Source organism: Pezoporus occidentalis, unplaced genomic scaffold (assembly GCF_034315485.1).
Source record: "Pezoporus occidentalis ecotype Australia unplaced genomic scaffold, CSIRO_AGI_Poc_V1 ctg127, whole genome shotgun sequence".
Lineage (NCBI taxonomy): Eukaryota > Metazoa > Chordata > Aves > Psittaciformes > Psittacidae > Pezoporus > Pezoporus occidentalis.
The window spans coordinates 295,719-320,843 of NW_026913071.1; the positions used below are offsets into that span (position 1 = coordinate 295,719).

At 41.4% G+C, this 25,125-nt stretch overlaps 1 protein-coding gene and 1 long non-coding RNA gene across 7 annotated transcripts in view; one reads left to right on the forward strand and one right to left on the reverse strand.

Moving 5' to 3' along the window:
* RBM20 (RNA binding motif protein 20) overlaps positions 1-25,125 on the forward strand; it is a 111,953-nt gene that overhangs the window by 39,702 nt on the left and 47,126 nt on the right. The window lies entirely within an intron of this gene.
* LOC134158150 (uncharacterized) lies at positions 984-2,487 on the reverse strand. The gene is made up of 3 exons (XR_009962611.1): positions 2,228-2,487; positions 1,637-1,713; positions 984-1,428 (listed from the first exon to the last, which is right to left on the reverse strand). It is a non-coding gene; the product is annotated as an uncharacterized LOC134158150 (long non-coding RNA).

Sequence of the window (25,125 nt, forward strand, 5' to 3'; positions counted from 1 at the left end):
TTAACAATTTGTCAACTTGTGTTTAATGCTTTTAATATTGGAAAAACCCCTGCATATTGAGGATATGCAGTACAGATTGAGAGGAAACTGAGCATGTTGTTTTGTTGTTATGGTAAATCTCCAATGTTAACGATGCTGATGGCTTTTTCGATCAGCTGAGATTTTGCTGTGTTTCTCAAGTACAAGACTGAATGATGTGCTCTGAGTTATAAAATCTGATTGTTTTGGAAGTCATCTTCAGTTACTAAGGATGAATGTTTAATTTAATCTCTTGTATATATATAGTCTTAAAAGAAAATCTTTAAATTACCACAAACTACGCTAAAGTGTCAGCTGAGTTGGTGACGTGCTTCGTAACAGAGAAGTCTGAGGAATACTGAAATTATAGCACTGGGCATATCTACTTCATAAGTTCGAATAAAGGCAACGATAGGTTTGTTTGAAATATTGCTCTTAAATTTAAAGAATAGAGGATATTTTAAATGAGGAAAACTTATGAAATTGGGAGGAAAATTCTGGCAACAGAGCATTTGTGTTAATCTGGCTCAAAGTTTGCCTTCGCTCTTACTTCTGAGGGTCTTAACGCTGTGTAATCCCCCATAACCTAAAACCAGGAATACACTGCTTGTTCTGTGAAATAATGTATCAGCTAGCAAGGAAAAAAGGAAAGAAAAAAGAAAGAGTAACAGTTATAACTAAAAAAACCCTATATATAACAGAGGTTTTTCTAAGTATGTGGGAGAAAGTCTCCTAGTTGCTGTAACTTTTAGAATAATACTACATTCCTGACACTGCTGACAATCTCTTCAGCAGTAGTATTGGTGTTTCTGTATTGGTGTTCCGAGAGGCTTGAGTTGCTGCGACACTGTAGGCTTGTAGGAAAAAAAGGACAGTGAAGATCCCCTCAATGTTGGTTGTTACAGTAAAAACATCTTCTTTAAAAGCCTTCTTTCTGTGTGAATGCTCTAAAAGTAAGTCACTTTTTAAAAATAGTAACACCTGGCTTAAATTGATGCTTTTTAAATCCTTTTCAGTCAAATCTTTTCAAAGTCATTTTAAAGTGTATTTCTGTATGTTTCTAAGAGGTACAGTCTAACAAAAGTACAGCAAAAATGAGGGACCACTGGATGGTGGTAAGGATAAAACAATCTCTTGAGCAAGGCATTTAGTCAATATGTGTGAGCAGTTGAAGTGTTAAATAATTGCTGTTCCTTTGAAGTGAGTATATTCAGATTAATGCTGGCAATGAAGTAAATTTTCTTGTAATTGCCGCTGAGCTCAGCAGCATTCTGTGCTGTCCAGGGAAGGAATGCAAAGGCATTTTGATGTTATAATTAAATGTCAGGACTGCAACGGTTGAACAATATGAGCATTTCATGTCAGTCAGACAGTTCTTTGGTGTGTTTTGCATTAGATTTTGGGGGGGTTCTGTAAAAGGTGTATTACATAAAGATCATTAATTACCGTTAATCCAGATATCATAATTCAGAAGCCACTTAATGATTCTGTTTATAGTGTTTTTAATGTTGCATTTTAAAATTGTAAGGGATAGAAACATTTTCTTTTGCATGCATTTAAATACTATAAAATAAAATATCTTAGTTTAATTTTCCTTCAGTTGTATAGCTGTACCTACCCCTTGTGGAGCCAGTTTTGTTCTTCTAGTTTAGGGAAAAGTGCCACACAAAACCACTGCAGTGTGTTACTTGTACCCTTTAAAATGGAATGGAAATACAGAGCAGTCGCATACATCGTAAATTTACTCTTTAAACACATACATCTCATATAATCTCTTCTTTCTTTATGTGGTGATTTTTTTGTTGTTTTTGGAGATGAATTTAGGAGGCTTGAACCTAGCTGGCTTTTTTTTAAAGGTAGAGTTTGTATTAGTTTTGATATTTATATCCAAACTTATTCTTAGTGCTTTGTTTTCAAGTACTTTTAAGGGACTTGCAAAACAAAAATACCTGGAAAATATCTGGTAAGTCCTGTAAGATCTGTTGAAGAGTAAAAACTGGAATATAAAGAGGATGAAATTACAGACAAGGCAATAATCTACCATTCTACTGCAATAACTAATTAAAAATGTAATAGCTAAGTAAAAGCATGAGGATGTTGACTTTCCCCCAGTATTTCGGGCAGGAACAGCCCAAACAGTCGGAACAGCAGAAGCAGTCAGTGCTAGGAAAGGAGTGAGCAATTGCACTAAACCTCTTGAATTACCCACCTGGCCACAGGCTGGGGACTTCATGCGTGAGGACTCTGTGGTGGCTGCGCCGATAGCCTCAGAGCCGGAGTTCTTGCCCTTGGTATCGCTAGGGCTTGGATTGCGCCGAGCTGAGAGATCCCTGTGTTGTTCCCATAGGCGCTGTGCAGATCTAGCAGGAGTGGTCGCCTCTACCTCAAAGACTTTGTTAAGGATTAGAGGGCTTTAGCAAGGATTGTGTGGTTTCGTTGCTCCGAGCGTTGGAAAATGCAGTGGTGGATTACGCTTACAGTCCGGTTTGAAAGCTGAGCTACAAGAGGTTCCCATAATACTGTGAATTAAATAATGGGAGTTGAAGCACAACCGAGAAGATAATAAACATGGAGAGAGTGAACAAGAAGAATAACACCAACAAGTGAACAGGGCACACAGACTAGTTCTGGGAATACTTGGGTTGCCTTGATAATAATAAACAATGTAAGAGTAATTTGCTAATATATATTTGGCTACTGGTAAGGCTTTACAATGTCTTACATCCTTTTTCATTTACATATGGATTAAAAATAGAACATGTTACTCTCTCTTATGTAAATGAACCAGGATATTCCCTAGGTGCAGTTTAAAAGATCAGTATTATCATTTCAACCATAGAAAACACAGGTGCAGAGAACATAAATAAGACTGCACATGCTTTAGCGATTCCATATCATGAAGTGCTTAATTACCCTTCTTTGCTTGTAATTGAATATAGCCAAACCAGGCTTGTGTTTATGAACAGCAATGGGTGATATTTCTTATGAGATTCCTTGATGAGGTTGCCATGTTATCTGACACTCTTGACAAAAAGTCATTTTATTACCTCCTAGCCTGTTAAGACCAGTAGACTTTTTCTTTCACAGCTTGATGACAGATGAGACTAGTGTGCTGCACATTGGAATCTTCTTTGTGCTAATATGTAAATGAATGAGTTTTATAGCAAGAGAGTTAAGAAGGCTTGCTCTATGGGTTTCTTAAATGAGCATGAAGAGTATTGATCTGGGTCATTAATGGTAATAGTCAACTGTAAGGAAGAGGCACCTGCCTGGCTCCTTCATGGGGATAGGGAAAGGCTGTCTGTTCAGGCCGTGCTTTTAAGTGTAAACCCTGGTTGGAAGTCACTAAGTTTGGGCTGTTTTGGTGACTCCTGCACAGCAAACTGAGAGGTCTGATTTGGATACCCAGTTAATAAACCTCTGTGTCACAACTCCTGGTTATTGATCTTGGCAAAGGGAGACTGTGTTACTTTAACCTCTTGAAGGAGTCAACGTTCTTGGTTGTGTGGGAGCTACTTGGTTTTACTTTACCCATTCCTGGCTGTGTTGCTGCTGTTTGATACATCATTAGAAACCTGGTGGCCAGGCTGGTTGTGTTTCCCAGTAGACTGAGGACCTCTTTTCTTCATCTTTCTGGACAACCAGGATTTACGTGTGGGTTTCAGTGGCCTTCTCAAGATGCTGAAATAGCCATATTTTTGTCTGATTTTACCCATCTTGGCCAGTTGCAATTGAAAGTTCTCCATAACTTGTGTAAAAGTGTTAGAGAGAAAGGAAATATGAAAGAGGGATGAAACCCCTGCTGAAACAACTGGACTTCTGAAGTCAGTGTTAGAATTGCAGTCAGTTTGCTTATGAGTAATGAAGAGTGTCATTTGAGAAGTAACCCACCCAAAACCTGAGCTGCCATCCCAAACAGGAAGAGAAGCATCTCATTTGGTGGAAGTTCAATATGTGGAAGTAACTCATAGGCTTTTATTTACCTATTTCAATTTTGGGAGGCACAGGGTTTATTGAGGCTGGTGTTAGGCTGGAGAGAGGTTTGCAAAGAGGTCACCAAGCTGTTGGTGGAATTACTCTGCCATCACTCCAGTCAGTGGGTTTGTCACTTTGGGGCACTGGAGTGACAATGTGGCTGCTTGATCACTTCCAGAAACCGTTGGACTCCAAGAATAAGTTTAAAGGTTGTATCATTTTATGTTGTATCATTTACATAACTTACCTGTCAGTAACACTTCCCATATAGTCAAATGCGTGGGTGTCTATATATATTCCTGCTGAAAGGATCAGGTTCAAAGGATAAACTCTGACAGTGATGTGGACTCAGTCTGACCTTGTAAAAAGGTAAGTGCTTCCTCCTTGGTTGTGCTGCTTTCCATAAAGAAAACACAAGCACCTACATCAGCCAGTTCTTCTTCCCCTACACAGGCTATGCAGGGCTTCTTGTAAGAAAAAGAGCAAATCTGATAATAGCCCTTGCCTTAAGCTTGTAACAACAATCTGGTTTGAGTTTTATTTGTAAGCATTTTCTGTTTTGAAAGACTTGACTCACAATCAGGATAAACAGCTGGAATAACAAGGATTTGGGTCACTGTTCGTAGCAGTGTCCCTAAGTGTGGCTTTTCACTAGGCTTCATGCCGTATTAATCACAAAGTCTGAGAGCAGTGGTGGGATCTGTCTCCTCGCTGTCATTCCGTGCAGCCTGTGCGCAGGATGTATCAGCACAATGCCCCTGGCAGATGGAAGAGTTGCAGTAAATACGCACCGTTATGGTTTAAGTGAAAAAGCTGTGGGAAAGGAAATACATGAATCCATTGCGGCTGTTTGTTCTTTCAAGTAAGCCTCTGTAATAAATTGCAAGTTTTCCCTGGACTTACCCTTTGTATTTCTAAATTCCTTTCTTGGGTAGGGGAGGGAACAGAAATGGAAATGAAGCATAAAAAATACAAAAATACAGAAGCAACTGAAAATTAAATTAGGTGCTGCATGTGGAAAGATATCCTCTTCCCTACAGTCTCTTCATGAACACACTTCAGGAAATTCTGGTCTAGCAGACCATAAGATGCACATTATGCATACAAGTGCATCATTTGTTTAGGGGATGGTGTAGAGGGGATGTTTAGGAAGGGCTTTAAAGCCGCAAGGAAATGAATCCCTGAATCTGGGAAGAACTAAACTTGGTGAATGATTGAATACAGGCTTGGTCCTTGGAAGTGTATTGAACATTTTGTCTTCTAACTCTAAGGGGTTTAAATACTTTCTTCTTACACAATCATGTGTGATCCTCTTTCTTTGATTTTTGCAGTTTTAAGAACATTTGGTGCCAATGGCCAAAAAGGAGAGGGTGTTGGATATTTTACAAACCTTTTTTTTTTATTTTATTTTAATTTAAAATTATTAGACTAATTTGTAAATCCTTTTGTTTCTCAGGTGCCCGATTTTCGTTGTTCCATAGGCCATCATTTGGTTGTGTTTCCAGTTGTTAAAATTTTTCTATCTAGCAGGACCAGGCATCCTAAGAAGGCATTTTCCTGTGCCATACAGATGCAGAGAAAAAGCATGTGTTTTTTCTCTTCCGTTTCACCTTCTCCCTTAGTTGTAAATCATCTTTTAGGTGCTTGAAAACTTTATTCTTTACTTTTAAAGATCCTATGCCCCCTGCTCAATGTGGCAGTAGTGCAGGATGCCTACTGTGTCTCCATAGGGTTACAAGAGAGGGATTTAAGCTCCTGCTCTCCGCGGATGCCCCAGCTGCTGTTGCGGTATGTGGCACAGCTCATTTGCCTGTTTGATGTTGTTGTGGGTGTTGCTGCAAGGGCTGGTGACAAGAGGCTGTGCAGTGAGGATAGGGGTAGCAGGCGTCTAAGCTTCCTCTGTGGAAGCACTATTAAAATGGAATAAAATTCCTGCTCAAAGATGGAATGATGCTCAAAGAGCCTGCACACAAATCTGAGCTCAGAGGTGGGCACTGATCCCAGCCTAACATATCAGCAAGCTGTGCAATTGCTTTTGGTCCTTGCTGGGACAGATGAAGCTATGGCAGAGCTCTGTGTTGTTACATCTAGACCCATTTCTTGTGCTCAAGCGAGTTTATTTTAAGCTAGCTTGAAATACCTCTATGCTGCACTGTAGTGGGTAGTGTATGCAAAGACATGTATTTCAGGATCAGTTGCAAATGACTCTTCTGTCACATGGAAACCTTACAGGGGAAGAAAAGATAAACAGAAGTAAATAGTGTGAAACTGTAACTAAACTGTTGCTGACTCTTAAATATTGGTCTCTTGCTTTCCAGAAATCTTGTGGAAGCTGGAAAGGCTCTAGGAAGGTGGGCAGCTAAGGACACTTGGCTGAATTAAGCCATGGCTTATGTGGGTTCAGTTGTGTCAGTAATTTCATATCCTCCTAAGAGCTCGTTGATCTTCTTACAAGGGTTTGATGTGAACAAAGTCGGGGCAGAAGCTGATATAAAATATGTATTACACAGCCAAGTCATGCACGGCAAAATGGGTAAACCCACATGCATACGTCCTGCGGGTGCCTGTGTGTTGGTTCAGTGTTATTTTTGTCAGGTCTGTCATGCATATATGTATGATCAGGTTTGTTCGCCTTCTGGTGGCTTTCCAACATGGAAAAGTCATGGAAAACTGGCAAATATTAAATTAATAAGCTAACACTCAGAAAAACTGCAGCAGAGCTGATTTTTATTTCTGTTTTTAATGTCACTGAAGTACACTGCAAGCAGAATAGCTTCACGTTCAGCTCTCAAAGCAGTTTTTGTCCTTGGAGAAAACTCTCTTCCAGAGGAAAAGTGTGTGCTGGCTAGCGTTTGCTGTAATGCGGATGGGGCACCTAATTCCCTTGTGAAGGAGAAATTGTAGCCATGTAAACAGGAGGAGATGCAGATGTTTTCCATGTTCAGATCCACTCCTCAGATAATGCTGCACTGTGCACCATGTGTGCACCGCGCCATGTGGAAACTGCAATTCTCAGAGGGGCTTGCTTTAAGCATACACTGCAGCATTCCAGAGCTATGGCGGCATGGATGCCCATCCCAGCCCTTAGCCTTCATGCGTCATTTCTGGTGCTTGACCAGTGCCAAATACATAAGTATCTTAGGAATGAAGCCTTTACAGACTAACTTCCTCTGCTGCTTATTTTCTCATGTAGATTTTATTCCTTTTCTTGCGTGAGTTGCAGTTGTTTATTGCTACAGAAAAGGTGCAGTTTCTTGTTCACAACCGAGGGACTGCAATCTGAAGTTTCATTAATGTTTGTGCAACTTTCTGTCCCCCCATTGCATTTTGAGGTGGAAAATGTGATTCTCTTCTCCTCCACAAGCCGATGGGTTACTTTTTAAGTGTTTAATTTTTCTGTTGCTTGTTAAAGTGAGATACCTCAGATGTTTCAGCCCTAGCAGAGACGGGGAGAAGCTTCCTCAACCTCAAGAATGCAAACTCCTGTTTCTTGAAAGACACAGCCTAATATTTTAGTGGGGCAGTAAACCATGATTCTGGTGTCTTGTCTGGGTGCTTTGAGAGCAGTCTATCTAATGGAAATACCTGCTGGCACATGCGGAGACTGAAACGGAGGACAATGCTGCCTCTGATGCTGTTTCATCAACAACTTCATCAGCTGGGGGAATGAAATCCTCATTCTGTTGTATTTTGGAAAATAAGCTTCAGCTTAATTACTTGAAAACATTGTTGAAGCCCCTTTTGTTGCATCAGGGGATGAGAACACAGATATCTTACACCAGCTGTCTCTTTGATAAATGTCCCTACATAGACTAGCAGAAGCTGTGACATTCCTCTTACCCCCTCTTGACAAATCTGTGCTGGAGCATCTGCTCCGGGGCAGTACTGTAGGAACGTCAGATAAAGTCTGTGTTTCATTCCCTGGTGGATACATTAGCCGGGAAGCTCTGCAACAAGCCTGTGTGGGAAAAAGGGCTTACACCAAAACCTAATGAGCTGTCTTCCCAGAAAATTAGGTATATATTAATGGCAGTGCAGAAAGATATTGATGACTAGATGAAATGGGACTCATGGCATTACTACATTATCTAAGAAGGAAATCTTATACTAATCTTCAGAAGGAGTATTGTAAGCCCACTGTATAATCCCTATATATTATGCCCGAGCCCTGCTGCACATGAGCTGGAGAACTCCACTTTGCTGGGTGTTTAGTTTTCTGAGGACTCTAAAATCAGTAGTTTTTCTTGTGCTGCCCCAAAATTTGGGGCCTCATTGCACTACAGAATAAACCTTCTGAGTTTGGGGATCTTCTGCTACCCTGTTACAGCACATGGTGTTGTACCCAAAATACAGCATCCCTGTGCTATGGAAGCTTTTATTTCAGCAGATTTCACTGTTGGTTTGGATTTTTTATATGAACTTGTAGGTCTAGCAGTACTGTTCTCATCACATCCCAAAAGCAGCAGGAGCTCTATGTGTTCACCTGCACAGAGTGGGACCCCCTTCACCCTTAGTAAAGCAAAACTGAAAGCACGAAAATGAGTTTAGGGGACAACAGAGACAGGAATCTGATGTTCAGGAGATACAAATTACCCTACACATACAGAGATCTTACTGCCAAAAGGGGTTTTAGTCTCCCAGGCATCCTGAGTGCTGGGTAGTCAAAAAGACGAATAGCAGCCAGTTTCAGTTTCTTACTATTGGTTGTCTTGATGTGTTTTACCTTGTTGATGAGAGGGCTGTGAGGCTTTTAGCCTCCCTCTGAAGAACTGGCCGTTGTTCACAAATACAACAGAAGGTTTGTTCATCAGAAAGTGAATATTCATTGTAATGAATGAAATTAATTATGTTGATTAAATAGTGGTTGCAGCAATCAGTAAGTTCTAGCAAAATTAGCTTCAAATGCCCTATTTTTTCTCTTGATGAATCAGATCTCTGAGAGCCTGTTACCTCTCAGTCTTTCCAATGAGTTAGCCTGCTCTTTCATAAAGATGTGCCTCCAGGTGTCAGTGACATCTTGCCCTTGTTCACCTCTCCTGTGCTCTCTTAGTATTCAGAAGCTCTCCAGAGCTCATGGCATTGCTCTTCAGCCAGTTATTCAAGTGTGCTGGAATGCAAAATGACCTTCGCTCAACTAATGCTATGGAGATCAGTGGAAATGCAGCAGTGTATCCCAGCAGTAAATCTGGCATCCTTAATTTCAGTTACATGTATTTTTCTAAATCACTTGTGCAACCAGGCTGAAGTTTGGGATCTGTGTGGCCCAGGAGTATAAGTTAATTCTAGAACTGTGAATAAATCTTACTTTTCAAAGTCTTCTTCGGTTGAAGAAGAACATGGATTTTGTAGATACTTAACTGTGTCAATAAGCAATTGGATGCAACAGTCTAAAACTTCACTTAAAAGGTGGGGTTTTTTTTAAACAAACTTAACACCTGGCATAAGACCTCCACAGCACAAAAGTATGTGAGAATGGTGCATTATGATGTTGTTGCACAATCCAAAGTGCTTGCCAAGGAGCAGAGAACTGGAATCTTCATAGAAGAGGCAAGACAGTGAGCTGGTAATGTATTTATTGTCCAAGCTAATATGTGTAAATATCAGATTATTTTGAGAGGTACATACGTATGTGAATATATGTAATAAATGCTTTCTCATGTGTTCCATTGCAGGAGAAGATTATTATAACATGCTGGTTTTAGCACAGAAATGAAATCATTTAGAAGAAAAAAAACAGTGCAGAATGCGTCAGCTTGCTATTCAAAGCAGTGTGCCTCTATGAAAAAGCACAGCCTATGTTGTGTGATCTGAACTAATGGGCTTTTTCTTGCAGGCATTTAAGATATGAAGTTTCTGACTGGTCATTTTTCCTCTCAAATGATGCAGGCAGGAGCTCCCTGCTTGAGAGAGGCACTGCCTCTGCATCCATCGCTGTGTTGCAGCTGAGATCTTTGAATTGCTTTGGCCCTATATAGCTCAGGAGGCTGTGGGAGGAGGAGCTCTCTGCAGAATGAACATGAAATTCCTTCCTCCGTCCTTTCTATGATTACTAGACTGAGCTGTAGAGCAGCTTTTCTGGGCTGAAATGCAGTCACCGTTTAATAGAGAAGGAAAGAACCATCATAGAGCAATTGAGTCCTGATCCTGTAAATCACTACCTGTGATCAAATTCTTGTGGCTGCCCAAGCCTATTGAATTGAGATCTTGTTGTCCCTTACAGCTTCCTTCAGCATCCTACCCAAAGCAGTCAGCAAGGGAGAGGTGGGCCAGGAGACTTCGCTAGAAGTTCTTCATGAGTTTGCAGTATAGAGATGATGACAGACAACAGGAAACTGATTCAAACGGAATAGGTAATAAAAGCAGTAGAAGAGAAACATGAAAATGCTGGGCAAAATAAATGGCTTTGCATTTTCTATCTGAATATTCCACAGGGACTGAGAATTATTTGCAGGGTTAATTTAAGGTGAAATTATAGTGAAATTGATAAACGTGCAGTGGTGGATATTCAGTAACGTATCCAGTTCTCAGGTCTGGCTTCTTGGCTTCGTTCCACCATCTTCTGCAGATGGGCTTGTTTGATTTTCCAGATACATTATCTGCTGTCTCTGGGAGGTTTCCTGGGGGGGGTTGGCTCTGCATGTCTAATTCGCACTTCCCACTGGAAGACCTGAGCAGCATGGAAAGCTTGTAACTCTGATGTCAGCAATTCCCCTCTATGTTTCTGTCGGCACAAGGATTAAAAGACATTCCTGAGAGGCACCACAAAGGTCACTGCTGTAGTGTTTGCTCAGGACTTTTATGACTGATAGGGAAGGGTTAAATTTATTTGCCTGTTGGACACTAATAAACAGTTGCTGCTGATAATAAATTATCTAAACTGCAGGTGGTCTTTGGTAATGACAAATGCAGACTTTATGACCTATGTTCAAGCTAGTAAACACTTCAGTGCATCTCTGGGCTAAAAATAGCCCCTAACCCCTGTGAAATCTACTTTAAGGATTTCTATGCTTAAATAGCATTTGTGTTTTACTTTCTGAACTGCAAGAGAGAATAAGAGGGGAAGATCAAAATAGGTAAAGTCATTATGAAAAATAAGAAAAGTCTGAGAGAAGAGTGATTACAGCAGCCGCATGTGAAGGCTGATGGGTGACACTAAAGATTTGTTTATATTTGTATCCTAGAATTATGGCAATGCTAGAAGCAAGGAAGCAATTTCTCTGCAACATCTGTAATATCTCAATCAGCAAGATTGCTGTTTGCTGTCAATCGCTTCTCAGTGTTTAGATTATTTTTATGCTGCAGGACAGTTATTTTTATGTGATCATGAGTCCAATTAACTATTAGAAATCTTAGAACTTATGCATATGGTTTCTGGAAGTCGCAGTTATTTGCCTTGTGCATCGTTTCAGTCAATATCTAGATAAGCTTAATGAACAATGAAAACCTTTGCTTCTGAGCACTATTTATTTAACTTGGGGGAGGTGGATGAAGAACTGGCTGGATGGCCGCACGCAAAGAGTTGTGGTCAATGGCTCAATGTCCAGTTGGAGACCAGTAACGAGTGGTGTCCCTCACGGATCGGTGTTTGGACCGGTCTTGTTCAACGTGTTTGTTGGTGACATGGACAGTGGGATTGAGTGTGCCCTCAGCAAGTTTGCCAATGACACCAAGCTGTGTGGTTCATTGATACCCTGGAGGGAAGGAATGCCATCCAGAGGGACCTCGACACACTTGTGAGGTGGGCTGATGCCAACCTCATGAAGTTTAACCAGGCCAAGTGCAAGGTCCTACACCTGGCTCGAAGCAATCCCAGGCACAGCTACAGGTTGGGCAGAGAAGAGATTCAGAGCAGCCCTGTGGAGAAGGACTTGGGGGTGTTGGTCAATGAGAAACTGAACATGAGCTGGCTTCAGTGTGCGCTCACAGCCCAGAAAGCCAACCGTATCCTGGGCTGCATCAAAAGTAGCGTGACCAGCAGGTCGAAGGAGGTGATCCTGCCCCTCTACTCTGCTCTTGTGAGACCTCACCTGGAGTACTGTGGAGTGGAACAGGAAGAATTAGTTCTGTGTAGTACTGACCAAAACCTCTGTGCTTTGTCATAGCTGGTGGGCACTAAGGCAGGATGTATTTATTATTTCACTGGAAAGTCCGCTATCTCCATGCAAGCAAGGAAGTTTGCAGAAGGGGTTCGGTGAGACTCAGTCTCATCTTTCTTCAGGAGCACACTGAGGCTGATGCTTATCCCCTGGTGGGAGTGGGAAGAGAGAAGGAAAGTTTCTAAACCTCAGTGTGGGGAAGTGCTGGGAGTATTTTCAAACAGTGATTTTGTTTCATTTACATTCTCTATTATAAATTAATATTCACCAAAGTGTTTGGCCTAACAGACAGGTTGGTCTATTCACACTTCCTTATTCTGAAGACTCTGTAGCTGCTAGGTTGATGCTGTGTTCATTCCAGTGCCCAAGAGAAAGGCATCCATGCTCTCTCTTTTACCAAATGGTAGAGGTTGCCAGTAGTTGTTGACAGGAGTATGGTCCAATGCCCTGCGGATCTTGGTAATCCACGCCTGTCTTTATCCACAGAGCTAAGACATTATGTTATAAAAGCAGAAGACACAATAGATGTTTGTTTGTATAGAATCAATATAATTTGGGTCACACATGCTCCACTGTGAAGCAGTGAAAAGCATGATTGCACATCTGCTGCAACAAGGGCATGTAAGACAGTTTGTGGAATAAAACTATTCCTATGCTTTTACCTCTGCAGGATTGGGATGTAGGTGTTGAGCTACTCACAAATAGGTTTAAAATAACCCAAAAGGAAGGGGTATACTGTTTCTATCGTAAGGTTGGCCACAGAGAATTTTTGATGAGATTTACCTATCCTCTTACAGCACTCAGAATTATTTATCTTCCTATAATTACTTTGAATGGGGAACTGGAGAGAAAGACACAAGTTCCTTACATTTTCTTGGATTTGTGCTATTTCAGTGTACCAGTTTAACTCCTTTGCTATGCTCTGCAGCTTGTAACAATCACCTGCTGCCCTTCTTGTGGGAATGTGCTATCCAGTTCTGCTAGGTCTGTCTTGACTCCTGGGAAGCTAAAAACAGCTTGCCCATCAGCGCGTAAATGTTACACGCTGCGAATTGCCCACGGGCAAGTGAATCCCTTTTTGCATCTATATCTGTGAAAGGTTTGATGTTCCAGGTTATTTATATCCCGCAGTTATTGCCAAATATATGATGTAATTTCCTAACTTGCGGCCTCATGACTACTTGCTGATGTTATTCCATTTCACAAATAGCATGAATGAAATACAAACTTCATACACCTAAAAGAAAACTTGTCTCGTCTGCTTCTCCCACCTGTTGTCTCTCTGTACCCACAGACGATGCTGCTGCCATTGCTGGCTATAGAGATCACACGGTGAACTGCTCCTCCAAGGGCAGTTCTTGTATATATCACCCTCTGAGATATACAAAATGCCTTTTCTCTTCTGTGCTTTTCTATATGTTGTAGGTTCAGGGTCGGGTACATCCCAAGATGCTGGTGCTCATAGTTTTATCTGTTTACATATGTATTTCTCTCTTTCCGATAGCCTTGTGTTTCTTGAAATGGTGGAGTCAGGCAATTTTAAATCCACGGCCCTTGTAAAAACAATGATTTTATGGTTCATTGCCGCATGGCGTGTGCACAGTAGGCTAAGCTGATTGGTAACACCAGGGTTTCCCGTGAAGCTGGTGGGATTGACAGCCACAGCTTGATGATGAAGACAGATGGAAATCTGCTGTGTCTGCAGGCGGTCATGCCCAGCAGGTTTTAAGGCTGCAGCTATGTGAACACCAGTCACACAGCAAAGTCAAGGCCCCAAACCTCTGGTCCCTGGAACTGGTGGGATATGGAAGAATGAAAACAGCTTTCCCTTGATGCTTCTTATCATTAGGCTTGCTGCTCTGGAGAGCTGATGTAAGATGGTTATATTAAGACAGAGCTCAATTAGTGCAGCAACTGCATTGAGGTGAGGAGTGAAGCCTGGATGTATTTCTCCTTTTTTCCCCAGTGAAGATCTAACCTACACCTACTTCACTTCTGTTGTTGATGCATTTGCTGAGCACATGTCAGGAAAAATTGCCATCACTTGATATGGCTTGTCCGGAACGATTGTTGCCTCCCCCTGTGAACCAGGGCAGGCAGTGGCTGGGATTAGTTGTTGTGTGTGGTGGTGTATCAAGGTTGTCTCTTCTGGGGCACTGGGACCTGAATACCAGGTTTAGTCAATGCAAAGGAAGTTTCCTTTATTCCTCAGTGTCTTTAAGTCTTTTAGGCTGAGAAAGTTGGGGCTGTTCAGCCTGGAGAAGAGAAGGCTGCGTGGAGACCTCATAGCAGCCTTCCGGTATCTGAAGGGGGCCTATAGGGATGCTGGGGAGGGACTCTTCATTAGGGACTGTAGTGATAGGACAAGGGGTAATGGGTTAAAACTTAAACAGGGGAAGTTTAGATTGGATATAAGGAGGAAATTCTTTCCTGTTAGGGTGATGAGGCACTGGAATGGGTTGCCCAGGGAGGTTGTGAATGCTCCATCCCTGGCAGTGTTCAAGACCAGGTTGGATGAGGCCTTGGGTGATATGGTTTAGTGTGAGGTGTCACTGTCCATGGCAGAGGGGTTGGAACTTGATGATCTTAAGGTCCTTTCCAACCCTAACTATTCTATGATTCTGTGATTCTAGGTAACCAGAAGTGACACTTTTTTTCCAGCCAAGAACAGGAAAGATTTTGTTTCATACCCATCTCTCATCTGCAGGAACGTTTAAAAAAAAAAAAAAAAGTACATTATGCTCATTTTCCTTTGCATTTCACATATTTTATTTGATTTTTCCTCTCCACCAATTTTAAATCAAAATATGAATCATGTGAATAGGAAAATGGATGTTTAATTTCTTTATATTTGCCTCCTTTTTAACTTAGAGATGCTGTCACTGTAAGTATGTGACCCTGTAATACAATTATTTACCTTTACATATTAACATCCATCCCTTAGTTCTGGAAGATGGCTTTAGTCCCTCTATCATCATCTAATTTTAGGTTTGCAGATTTGACCCTCTTAGCTGTCTACTCTTATCTGCACAAGATGTCTCTAGGTGTAGCTAAGAAAAAAATCCTGTTCTTAGTTCTGCTCTGTAACCAAAAGAGAAAGGAAGAAAAATACGCAGCAGCTTATAAACTGTATCTTAGAAACTGGAAGGCAAAGCCTGTCTGGACATTAGAAGAAACCAATATGAAGGCATCGATCTAACATTTAGTTTACAAGACTGTGTTCTATCGCTAAGCCAAATGCACAAACTAAGCTCAGCTTGCTGCAACCAAATTGATCCCCTATTGCAATATATGAGAGAGAGAAATTGCTCGCATAGCACTGATGGGCTGCGGGGGAGCAGCAGGAGGGAACTGATATTGTCAATGATTTTCAGAAACGTGTCTTGCTGAAATCTTGGGGAACTATTTGCGTGACTAGGGTCGTAAAGCCCATGGAATACTTCAGTGGTTGAACCAGGCCCAAGTAACGTTATCTCCACTGAACGATGGCTTTGCGCACTAGACGCAGCTCTTGCAACAAAGCTCACCCGGCCCCAAGGGAAGCAAAGTATCATCTGCCCAAGAGAGGGCTCTGTCACCGTGCTTTCTGCTCCTTGCCTTGCTGTAGGGTGCCCATTCGTTTCTCATGCTTTCAAATGCACTGCTTGTTTATGTGTGTCTGGTGTAATGCAGTATACTGTGGGGTATGCTCTACTCGTGTGGTAATCCATACTCTTAGAAAGGACAAGCATAAAAAAAGAAATGATGCTGTATGCTACAGTATTAAAGAACTAATGAGTAACTCATATCCACTGAGTTTTGACTGCATAAGGATTAATTTGATAACAAATTCTGGAAAAGAATCCATTAAATAAAACCAGAGACTGGTGGGAACCAGTCAGTTGCATGGCAGCATGTGGGAGGAGAAGGAGAACAGATCTGGAGTATTTTAAAATGGGCCATTCAACAGAGCAGAGATCTGATGCAGGCAATAGTAGCACACTTGGCAACACTAAAACCAGATAATAATTTCTTCATACAAAAACCACAGCACACAATGCCAGCTGAATCCATTACAGACATCATGAACAGGGATGCAGATGAATTGATCAAGGGAATGAGATTTGGTGGTTGCCTAGGGACTAGCGAACATGACCTACTTCCCAATGAAGAGGCATATGCTGGTTTGTATGGTAACATGCTCATTTGGTGTTTGGGAAAGGTTGAATTTCATCACTGGGGAAAAATCTTAGAGCAAAGTTGCTTGAGAAGAACAAATTAGATTTTGTTAAGAAGCACTTGCAAAATCTCTGCTGCACTCCTCCCACTCAAGAACCAAAAACCAACAGGGACATTTAACTCTGGGAAGTTAAAAATAAAGCAGTAAAATCCATGGTTGGTGGAAGAATTTAGATGTTTCAGGAAAATGATGCTAGAAAGCAGAGAGGCCCAGTACCAGATAACGACTGTAAAGGGACTAGAATTGATGCAAGAAAAGCAATATTGATGCTGTGCTATCAATAAATATCTCACTTTCCAGTAAATACTTCATTATCTCTTTGGAAATGAGCAGGATAACCTATGTATATCAAATGAGGCTGATACAGTACGCTGGCATCAGTTTGTAATGAAGATATGGTAATGTTTATCCTAGTAGAACTGCACTAAAAATCGACCCATCTGGTTAGGTGCACCGAAGAATCCAAAGAGCGGGATCTGGAAGTCCCCTGTGACTTTTGGCCTTAGAGTTTAAAAGATCAGGGATTATGGGAATAAATCTAGACTGATGAAGAAGGGGTAACCATTGAAAAATGATGATCAGGGTGGTTGGTGTAGCTGTAGTGGGGTTAGTCTGATACAAGTAAGGGACAATATAACAGGAATTTTTAAGGTGAATACAATTGATGAAGACTAAACCAACAAAAGCTTAGAGGATAGAAGTATAATTATGTCGATCAACTCCTGTTAGAAGTTAGTTTCCTTCACATAGGGAGTGTCATACCATAGAGGCTTGGAAACAGTCTTATTCAGCATTTTCACCAGCAGTTTGGAGTAAACCTAGACGCTGTTCAGCAAAGGCATAAAGGTTACTGCAGTTTTAAAGAGCAATAAGACTGTGACCTCAGTGTGTGTAGCAAGCTGGGCCCTTGTTAACAAGACATGTTTTAATGCCAAATCCAAAGCAGTAAGGTCAAAACCAGGTATTTAAATTGGAATAAAAATTACATCTTAATAGTAATTGTAATTAGCCACTGCAACATATCAAAAAGACACAAGCCCAATCGATTCTTCCTCTCTCAACTCATTTATATCAAGACTCCGGTGTTCTTCAGGAAGTCTTGCTTTCAGGCAAATGCATGTTATAGGGGTAGCTGGGTGAAGCATCCCAGGCTGTGTCACACAAGGTAGCTCAGGATGACTCAGTGGCCTGACCAGGTTTAAACATTACAAAACTGATTTTGTGCAGCGTTATGAAAGGATGAGTGGACAAAGCAGATGAGGGAGAGGGTCAGGACTGGAGCTTGAAAAGGAGGAAAAGCTTAAGCAAGCAGTTTCCAGTTAGAGACAGGAAACTTGAATTGTATTTATTCAGCAGGGAGGCAGTGAAAGGATTAGAAAGGGAGAAGTGGTAAAAAGGTATAAATCTCTCATCACCCCAACTGCTTTGCTCCCTCCTCTACTTTGATTTCTGGCTCACGAGCAATGATTTTCACTAAGGTCCTGTTTCTGTTCCTTTTAGAGTCATGGGAACAGCTCCATCACCAGTTGTCAACACTGCGTACTGGCTCCTCATGCTGTGGCATCAAACCCTGTTGTGTTGCTCATACCTGTGTGATAACTAAAGTCAGGATGTTTTGGGGATGACCCCAGTCTGTCTGTCTCGCTCGAGCAAAGCAAGTGGTGCATGAGGAATGCTGAGATATTTGACAGTTCAGGTATGCTGGTCTCCAGGCTCTCGCAGAGGGGCTAACTTGCAGTGATTTGTGGTTGCCATAAATAGGGCTGTCCACACACTAATGTGCTGCCTGCGATGGGATGTAATTATAAAGGTCATAGGTCTGGGAGTCTGTCTGGATCTTGTGTGTTCACTGTCGCAGTGTCAGAGACTTGTCTGTAGTTTCCCCTGACACCAAAGATCTTTAGGTTCTGTAAGGGCATTTATATAGGACAAGTGGCCATCACATAAATATTGTATACGATAACTCAGCTGTCGTACGTTGTCTTTGATATGGCCGAGGCTCATAACTCAATGAAGTGTGAAGAGATGCTTAACTAGCCCATTTTGCTCATACTGAAAGATTACAAGGATGCCAGAGAAGGAACTCTCTGGGGTTGAAACTAAATGATCTTAAGGTCCTTGCAAGCCCTAACCATTCTATGATTCTATGATTAGCTCCTCTAAAGTAAAGAGTGTGTACATGTCACTGCTCGTATTTTTGCTTTCTTTTCCTGAGCACTTTATCCTACAGTAAGGGTGGAGCAAATGCTGCTCTGGAGTAAGGATGTAAATATAATACCATACTGCAGAGCTTTGTTGACTTGTAGTCACCAGGGCCTAAATCCACTGAAGAATTTCACTACTGCTTATACTGGAAGAAGCAGAAGTGGTTATTTGAGTTACTCCACTAGCTTAAACTCATCAGTAGCCCACTGAACGTTAAACACATGCTTCAGTGGCCTGAAAGAATTATTGGGTTAGCAAATAACCACTTGATTTTTTAAATTAAAGTGTTTTATGGCTTTTTCTTTGACAAGTTTTCAGCTCTTTTCATGGGTGGTAATGCTGCTTCAAAGATACTGGAATGTTTTGTGCAGGGATTTTATGAGCATTTGACAATGAAATCTTAAGTTTGTGGCCTATTAGGGAGTTCAATTCAGCATTTGGGAGGGGAGATACGTGTTTGTAAGCTGTGAAACATCAGATCACAATTATCAAGTTTCCTCTGTGCTTCACCTAAAGTTACATGGAGCTGAATGGAAGTCTAGGGCTGAAATAGCTCCAGTGGTGTAAAGGAACCTTGTGCTTTTGCTGAGGATGTAGATACTGTGAAACAGTGGGAAGCCAGTGGGCTTTGCGCAGGGGCTGGGAGGTGAAGCATTTGCTACTGGTAGACCAAACAGGTAAGTCATAATTCAGAGCTCTAAGACCTTTCACAGGTACAACCTCCATATTCTTGTTAGGCTTCTTGAAAACATTGAGATCTTTTGCACACCCTGCTTCTCAAAAAGGACTTAACTTGTAGGCTTCAGATAAGCTCTTCTCTTTCTTCTTTGGACAATACTATGTACAGGTGAAGGAAGAAAAGAAGCCCTCTTCAAATAACTTCCAGTATTTTAAACTTTGTCTATATAGATCGTTTACAGAGTTTGCTTTATCTGCACACATACTACTAGTACTGACTTTTGAGTGGGCTCAGGTCTTTCACTGCTCATGCTATGACAACTGAAGCATCAGGTGGGTTGTCAAAATGCACAATTTTATCCTGTAACTTTTTTATTTCCTTTTAACTTTTGTCTTGGGTTCAAGCAAATGAAGCTTGACCAGATACTACATTACATCCAGCTCATCTGCATCTAATATTCTAGTGTTCACAGACAGCTTTTTCTTTCTCCTCTGTTTCTGCAGTAAATGGCTGCTAGGCCTCCCTATTGGGTCTTTTAAAGAAGAAGAAAAGGTCAAATATGTGTACAGAGTACTTCAAAATCACAAAAGAAATGAATCCACAACATTACCCAGTTGAAGAGAAGTTGTATTGTTCATAAACGCTTCCACTCGCTGCATGCAAGTCCCACATTGGAAAGGGAAAGCACAAGGGCAGTATTGTTCTTATGTTCTTAGCATAAATCTCTGCCCTTGCAGCCCCAACACCCTGGAGCAATGCAGAGGCAATTGCAATGCAGGCAAATTACTTTTTGCAAGCATTTCAACTGCTACTCGTAGGAAACGAAACTGCAGAAGCGGTTTGATTTTCTTTCTTATAAATGAAGCACACTCAGAAGGCATTTCTGGTGGGGTTTTGAGTCCCGGTGATTTCACACTTCCGCACCTCCCTGTACAGATGCCAGGGTACTGATCTTGAATGCTGGCCCAGAATTCCCATGGGGCCAGTGCTCTAGTGCTGGATGTGAGTTACGAGGCTTCTGCAGATGGTTGCAAGGTGGTTTTTAAGGCACTTTTGGGAACGTGAGAGCTGGCACCAAAATTATTTTGGAATGCAGTCTGTCAGAAAGATGTGATACGAAACAGATTTCTGTGTGCTCTTGCAAGTTAGTGCAATATTAATCTGGTTTAATTAGTATCATCCAAAGAGAGATTGTTTTGTGGTTTCTCAGTGCTTCCTATGAACGTCTCTGAAACACAAGAAGCCATAACAATACGTTTGGAGATGAGCTTCATTTGTATGCTGGTGATAGTCTGGGAAGAAAAAGCACATTTAAAGGCTGCCTTCCTCCCTGCCGTGAATGGTACAGTTTCACTGGAATTATGGGCACTTAGCTGATGGTAAACTTAATCAAAAAGCTGGTCTGGCAAACCTGTGTTCATTTCTGGCCTGATCCAAGGATCAGACAGGGAATGGGAAATGCTTTTAGTAATTGGTGTTCTGGGTCAAACCCTCTGTGAAAGCCATTTTCTCAGCTCAATTTTTCTGGTTTTGTGTAAATTACATGTATCCCGTAAATTACTAGGAGCTGACATCCATAGATGGAAAATGATTCAGCAGATGTGCCTTTAGAAAACTGGGACATGGAGCATTTTAAAGTTTGAAATGGCATCTTTGGTAGAAGAGGTTAAATGATGATCATTTGAGAACTTAAGTGAGATTCAGAGCTTTACAAAGGCTTGGCAGGAAGAGATTGCTTTTCTGTGGCAGAAAATCTATATCAAGATATAATTCTGTGTCCCAAAATGTCATCCAAATCCCATGCTGCAGCTTGCTTCTCTTTCTGGTAATGCTATTTGACATACTGTCAGCAACACCAAGTATATTTTTTCCCTTCCTCACTCTGTATATGTCAACACATTTACAGCTGTGATTAAGAATTCTCTGTTTTATGTTTCATACGTTTTTGGATTACATTACACTGAAATAAGCCAGTCTTCATCCGACAGTGCCAAACTTTGAGCACATCCCATTGCTTTCCCATAATGACAGAGCTCTGAGAATGAGCCATGTGTGAAATGATAGAATCATGTATGTGCACGCCTAGGGAAAAGGTTGATGAGGAAGACTGAAGATGAGTGTAGCTGAGCAGGAATTTACTCCTACATTATGTTGGAAAATGTCATAAATGTATTCACAAATTCCTTCAATTCTGGAGGGAGGCTGGAGGGAATGGAATGGGACAAGTGAAGATTTACTGCCATCTACTGTGCAGCTGAACACTGGTTATGCATAGCACAATAAAAAATAATAAATTGGGTCAGTGTATGTTGTTCTGAAGGGGGATATGGGTTAGGTTTTAAGTTATTATCTCAAACAGGCAGTGGGGTTTGAAGTTCTGCTTCAGCAATGGCAGGGCAGAGACCGATGCATTGACTTTTGGACCATGTGTGTGACCAAGTGTCTGGGTCCAGCCCTGGGCTCTTCCACAGGGGTTACATCTACAGATGCCAAGGGGTTTCCTTAAAGATGTCATCCTTCCAGTGCTAGAAGAACTTGCAGCTGTTTGTAATGGATCTGACTTCAATTGTCTTCATAAAGTAGGTAACTAATCTTAAACCCCCTCCTTCCCAGAGGCAGGGATTCCTTGAAATTTGTCCTTGTTTGTTAAGGTAAAAGGCAAAGCACTGAGTGGGAAGTAGTTAAAAAGTGTCACAATGCCATGGTAGGGAGGGGAAACCTAGAAAGTAGATTCCTGTTAGCTACTATCCTCCTACATGTAATGGGGAGCCTTTTGAACTTCTCTCACACACATTTCCCAGGGTATGTTACTTGTTACTGCATCAACAGGCTCCACTTAGTTCATAACTCACCAGGCTTCTGAGCACTCACATCCTCCAACTGGGGTTGCCGGTGCCTTCACGCAGGCCAGGAGCACAGCCCTTTGGATTACTGAGTTCCTGTGTCATTCCCAGGCCAGCTGCCTCTCTCCTTAAACCTGCTTCAGGTTCATCTCTGCCTCCTGTCAGTGCAGGCTTGTTCCTAAATCTGGGAGGTGCAGCGGCAGGTTCAGGTGCCTGTGCAAGTGCTGACTCCGAACCAGCTTGCTGCAGTGGCTGGCTTGCTGGCCATTCAGGCTTTCCTTTCGGGATCTATATTGTGCTTCAGACTTTTGCTACACAGGCCTTTGTAATCTAAGAGAGAATCACAGAATGGCTTGGGTTGGAAAGGACCTAAAGATGATCTAGTTACAACCCTCCTGCTATGGGCAGGGACACCTCCCACTAGACCATGGTGAAATGGTCCTCCAGTATTAATGCATCTTTTCTTTACATTACAACTAGGCAATTCTTGTGAGAATTGGCTTTAAGGCAGTTCTAGGCAATGGGGGAGTTGCAGTGAAATGATCAAGCAACTCAGGCTGTTGTGAAATCCTTTTCTCTCCCAGTCTTCTTTATATCTCTTCATCTATTTGGGTGTAATATTGTTTGAGATCAAAACTTAAAACCTAGTTTAATATATAGGGAAAAAAAACTAACCCCATGGATTTATATTCTTGCAGTAGAAGGGAAAGAATCATTTAGGGAAGAGTCAAGAAGGCTTCTTCTGCCTTTTGCTTCTTACAAGATTGTAATTTCTTCTGAAAACTTCTTATATGCAGGCTTGCAAATGACTTGATTTGGTGCTTTGCAGGGTTTTGACAGAGTGAGGAGTTCTACTTTTATGGTCTTTAAAAGCCTTCTGCTGTGTAGGATCTGTGGTACTGGTCTTACTACAGCTGTGTACTACTACAGCTCTATTGCAGCTAGTTTTACGTCTTTTACCGTAAAGCTGCAGTAAATTCTGATAGTAATGATGCTAATTATATCAGGAAGGAAAACAAACAGTGCTGGCATTAGAGGAGTCCTTTTTCACACTTGCAAGACACCACTGCAGACAGGTGAAATTTCTCATTAAATTGTCTGAAACAAATTGCATGTTGTGCAATCATCTCTTTAAAATAATTTGTGTAATAGTGTGCTACAGTTAGAGATTTCCACAAGGATACAATGTCTGGATTCTAACCCATGGGAACTGTTCCCATCTCCTGTAGAGTGTAGTATGATGCGGGTATGCTGGTTGGAGTCTGGATAGAATCACTCACTGCAGCTCTGATGGGTACTTGTGTGTGAATGGCAGTTGTTAGTTTAATTTCCCCTATCACATTTCTTGATAGGTTGTTCCTGAGGTCTGTACATAAAGCATGTTAAAAATCCCACTGTTTCTAGAATACAGATCTTTGGGGATTAATGAAGGATTCACATCGTCATGAATGATGGTGTGGAAAGATAGATTTCCTGGCTTGCTTTTGAGAGTTCTGCTTAGTTTTATTACACTTGAGGCTTTTCATTGAGTTGTTGGAGTTCAGTGTGAAACTATAAAGTAACTATTATGTTATGAGTACAGCTTGCTCCTCATTTGTCAAAGGAACATCTCAGGGTGCCAACTGTAAATGAGTTCCTAAGATAATAGTAGGGCTTGTGCATTTTCAGGTTATAGATGAATGAGATGTATTCAATGCCACTGTGTAATCTTTGCTGGACTACTTAAAATTGATGGATATTTTCAATGGCATTTGGGGTTTTCACATTTGAAACACAGTACTGTGGAATTCACTCATTTTGGGGAGAGGGATCTTATAGCATCTGCTCATCTTCTCTCCCTAGCTGTGCACCCTGCTGATGGAAAACCTGCAGTTCCCTGGGCCATATCGGGGTTGCAAGATCCAGATGTAGAAGAGGGACAAGGATTCTTTCCCCAGTGGAATTTGGCTTTTTGGCAGGCGCTTATAGGCAGACAGGTGTGGGCAACTTTGGAGCTGGCTTTAGGTCTGTCACTCGATAGGGCTGCTAATGAGCTGTTTTATGCTTCCTTGCTGTAGTGGATGATGTTATAATTCCAAGGATGGTCTCGGGTTTCCTTTTGGGAGTATTGTCCACAGCTCCTCAAGAGATCTCTGCGCTGGATCTTTCATGGAGCTGTAGTTAAAGTCTTTTCTGATGATCACATATAGTTATTCTTTTAATAAATCGGAGTGCCCACCCAGATACTGGTATGCTCAAGCATAATGCGCTGAATTATATTCTTCATGCTTGATAGGAGGGAATTCCACAGCCTAATAGGCTACACAGAGCACTGAGCAGGACCAGAGCACGGGACAATGCTGTGCCTTGCAAATGGTGAAGTGCCCCTTCATAGGCAGATGCTGCAGAGTGTGTGAGTCTGTAATGATCCTGTCTGAACCTTCGTCAGTACAGATGTTGGATCCAGATGATCTTAAGGTCCTTTCCAACCCTAACTATTCTATGATTCTATGTGTGGAGGTTTTCAATTGTAGCCAGTGCCTGTAGTTGAAAACAAGGTAGGGGAACACTTTAAGACACCCCAGCGAGGTCTTGATCGGTTTGTAGAGTGACCTTGTCTTGCAGTTAATTTTGAATAGGTGTTTGAAAAGCAGATTAAAATGTGGTCTTCATGTAAGTCTATTTTTAATTATATCGAGAATCTTTATTCCATCACTGTGGTATGGCACATTAATGTGCAAATTTTGGACTAATCTTGTATTGTAAATGCTCTGAGACTCCCATGTGAACGTTAACAGCATCTTCTCAGATCTCAAATATGTTACACCAACTTCCCAGCAGAGGCTGTGTCTACAATGCTGACATCAATAAATATTTTCTCTTTGGCCAAGACGAACGGTAGTTCAAGAACACAGCCTGCAGTGCCTTCTGTATTTATCTTTGCTTTCCAGTAAGTTGAAAGACGTGACAAAACACATTGAACAAGAATTGCTTCTCTTTTGTTTTCTCAAAGTTTGAAAACCTGACCAGCGTCACCTCTGAAAAGCAGCTTTAGAAATAAATCAAAGATTTGGCACATTAAGTTGAAGGAAACTTTTTTACAACCATTTT